Below are 4,022 nucleotides of genomic sequence, written 5' to 3' on the forward strand. Positions count from 1 at the left end.
AGAATCTTGTAGTCCAGGTCATATGGAGAGACAGATTAAAAGTCTGTAAGAAGAGCACTGTTTCCCTGGAGTTCCAAGATGGCGGCACCTATCACGCACTGTATCTCACCTACCGCATGGAGACCATGAACCAGACTGGGAGCCACAGACACCAAGACCTGTAGAACACTAGGTGAGTGGGGTCCCACACAGTGCAGACTACTGGCAGATCTGACCCAGGGTCAATCAACAGCCCACGGACGTCCTGAACCCACTCGCCAGACTTTGGAACTAAACCCACCTGTAGCTACAGCTGGCCTCTATAGCCCAAGTGCAGTGTCTGGGACAGTGGAACACCAGAGCTCCTGGCCTGGGGATGTCTTAGGGCAACAGGTGAATCTGTCCTTGGACACCCTCACCTACCCCATGCCAGTCCATGGAAAGGCCTGGAGACCACTCTTAGGAGAAGCTGAAACAGCCCTGAGGGGTCTGGATGGGGGTCTGAGCTGCAGCCATAATTCAGTGGGACAGAACCACCACAGTCCTGCTGTCTGAACAGGTCCAGGCAGGAACCTATCTACCCGCCACAGCAGTCTGTGCCTGCACAATTGGGCAGATAAAACCTGGCCTGGCCAGTCCTCATGGCCCGGTGGGATCTACCACATGTTTGGGAGAGGCTGGAGAGAGGACAGAAAATTAAACAATGGCCCCCAACACAACTGGTCTGAATCCCTTCAGTAGCTTGAACGGGATCAGACAGAAGCCTACCTCTGCTGCTCCAGTTGGGAGCTTAAGGTGTAGCGCAAAGTCTCCTGGAGCAGAAACCAGGTCACCTGCCTGTTCCAGGGAAGAACTCCTTGATTCCCACAGGCAAGGGCACATGACCTATGATCACTTACCAACTAACCACTCTCAACAACCAGTGAAGGACACCAGAAGCTACCACCCAACATCAGAGATTGCAAGATGACTAAAGGACAGTGTAAGAATGCAAACAACAAAAACCAAAACAACTTGGCATCTCCAGATTCCAGCTATCTAAAAGAAAGCAACCCTGAGAACTCAAACACAATTGAAACACAAGGAAATGACCTCAAATCCTTAGTAATGAAGATGATAATGAAGAAATGAATAAAATCCATAAACAGATACAGAGAGATGCAACCAAACAGGTTGAAGACATAAAAGAAGCCTATAGATGCAGCAGCCCTGTCCTCCCGCTCGGCCACACAGGATGGTTATGGAAAAGCCTAGTGCCCTGCTGATTGGGCGTGCTTATGGACAGTAGTACACCCTGATGAACCAGGCGCCGGACATGCTGTACAGATTTTATGAAAAGAATTCTTCCTATGCCCACAGGGGCTTGGATACCAACAGGAAGCCAGCAGATGCAGTCTACGGGCAGAAGAAAATCACATAAAAGTGATGTCACAAACCTTCACCAACTGCCACACCAAGATCCGCCAAGTGGATGCTCATGTCACTCTGAATGATGGGGTGGTGGTCCAAGTGAGGGGGATGCTGTACAACAACAACCAGGCTCTGAGGAGGTTCATGCAGACCTTCATCCTTGTTCCTGAGGGCTCTGTTGCCAACAAATTTAATGTTCATAATGACATGTTCAGATACCAAGATGAGATCTTCAGTGCCTTTGTCACGGAGCCTCAGGAGGGTGAATCTGAGGAAGAAGTGGAAGAACCTGAAGAAAGACAGCAGACACCAGAGGTGGTGTCTGATGATTCTGGAACTTTCTATGACCAGACTGTCAGCAGTGACTTGGAGGGACATTTAGAGGAGCCTGTTCTAGAGCCAGAACTAGAACCAGAGCTGGAACTGGAGCCAGAACCTGTACCTGACATCCAGGAGGACAAGCCTGAGCTGCACTGGAGGAAGTTGCTCCTGAGCATGTGCAGAAGAGCACTTCCCGGGCTCCAGCAGACATAGCCCCAGCACAGGAGGACTTGAGGACATTTTCTTGGGCATCTGTGACTAGTAAGAACCTTCCTCCTTGTGGGGCTGTTCCAGTGATGGGGACACCACCTCATGGGGTCAAAGTGCCACCTTCACAGCCCTGTCCAGAATCGAAGCCTGATTCTCAGATTCCACTACAAAGGCCTCAGAGGGATCAGAGAGTTTGAGAGCAACAGATCAATATCGCTTCACAGAAGGGACCCTGGTCAATCCGTGAAGTTGGTGAACTAGGAGATGAGGAACCTCAAAGAATGGTGAGGCACGCTGACAGTCACCAGCTCTTCATCAGGAACTTACCACATGGGGTTGACAACTCTGAACTGAAAGATTTTCCCAAAATTATGGGAATGTGGTGGAGCTGCACATCAACTGTGGTGGGAAGTTACCCAACTCCGGTTTTGTTGTGTTTGATGATTCTGAGCCTGTTCAGAAAGCCCTTAACAATAGGCCCATCATGTGCTGTGGAGCGGTCTGTCTGAATGTGAAAGAGAAGAAGACTTGAGCTGCCAGGGAAGATGACTACAGGGATAATAGCCTTTGGGTACCAGGAGGCCCCTGTGGTGGGCCAAGTGGTGGGATGAGAGGCCCTCTGCATGGAGGCATGGGCAGAAACCAGGCTTTGGCATGGGCAGGGGAATTACAACTTCAAGGCAGTGAAATGCTTAGCCCAGATCTCCACAAAGCACACAGCCCCAACTCCTGCAGAATTGGTGAATTCCTTCAACCAGCCTTTTGTATCTTGGAGTTGTCTATTATAAACTGCTTGAGTTTGTACAATGTTATTTCACTTGTATTCATGGTGTGTGCTCCCCAGCCCTTTCTCCTCCCCTGACTTTTTAGTCCTTCACTTCCAGTTTTCCAGAATGATACTTTAGGAGGAATAGTTTTTAAAGAAGATGAAAGACTGACCTTCAGTCTCACGCTGCATATATGCTGGAGTCTAACAGCCATTCCCCAAAGGAGCGTGTCTCAGTTTTCACTGACAATGGATGTTCCTTTGTTGGGAAACATAGGATTTGATAAACATTCTGAAAGCAGGAAAAATCCATATTGTCTATCAAGAGTCATGACTTTGCCAGGTGGTGGTGGCACATGCCTTTAATCCCAGCACTAGGGAGGCAGAGGCAGGTGGATCCCTGTGAGTTCAAGGCCACCCTGGTTTACAGTGCGAGTCCAGGGCAGCCAAGGCTACACAGAGAAACTCTGTCTCTAAAAACCAAAAAAAAAAAAAAAAAAAAAAAAAAAAAAAAAAAAGAGTCACAACTTCCTTCTGGTGTGGAAGGAGATGTGGAACCTCAAAGGATGCCGCTGGGTCCCTGCTGGTGTGGCTAACTGAATAAAAGGTGTTTCCAGAACTTTGTTCTTTTGACATGTGATTACTAAACAGTTCTAAACCTCTCTTTTACCATTAGATTTTAAATTGTGATGTAGCCAGTCAATGTCTAGGACACAGCTAAGGACTTTTGTTGAACTGTTAGATTTTTTTTGAGGTAGAATTTTTCATGTTTTATTTGTATTTGTAAAAAGAAAGAAAGAAAGAAAGAAAGAAAAAGAAAGAAGAAAAAAGGACAAAAATATCCCCACAAGAAAACAAACCCCCGCATCTGATAACAAAACCAAGCAAAAATGTGCCTTCTATTTATTTGTGATTCTGGCCCTGCGATTGTTTAAAGAAAAGTAATAAAGATTCTAGATTTGTTTTCAGATTCAGAGGGGAAAAAAAAAGAGAGAAAGAAAAAAAAAAGGGCCACTAGAAGAAATTCAGGAAAATACAAACAAACAGATGAAGTAAAACAGTTCAAGATCTGAAGATGAAAAAGGAAACAATGCTAAAGGTACACACAGAAGAAAAACAGGAACTAGAGACCTTACAGAAAAAAGCAAACAACACAGAGATGAACTTCTCTAACAGAATCCAAGAAATGGAGGAACGAATCTTAGGACTAGAAGCTACAATTGTAGAACTTGAAGCAACCATCAAAGAAAATGCTAAATCTGAAAAATTCCTGACACAAAACATCCAAGAAATTAAGGGCAACATGAAAAGATGAAACTTGAGGATAATAGGCATT

The 4,022-nt window shown here is 46.0% G+C and overlaps 1 pseudogene across 1 annotated transcript; it reads left to right on the forward strand.

Annotated features, from left to right (window-relative positions):
* Positions 1-1,213: 1,213 nt before the first annotated feature.
* On the forward strand, positions 1,214-2,607 carry LOC311589322 (ras GTPase-activating protein-binding protein 1-like; annotated as a pseudogene). Its single transcript has one exon. The product of its transcript is annotated as a ras GTPase-activating protein-binding protein 1-like (transcript).
* Positions 2,608-4,022: the final 1,415 nt, after the last annotated feature.

The sequence above is a fragment of the Acomys minous genome, assembly GCF_964271855.1.
Source record: "Acomys minous genome assembly, chromosome: 18".
Lineage (NCBI taxonomy): Eukaryota > Metazoa > Chordata > Mammalia > Rodentia > Muridae > Acomys > Acomys minous.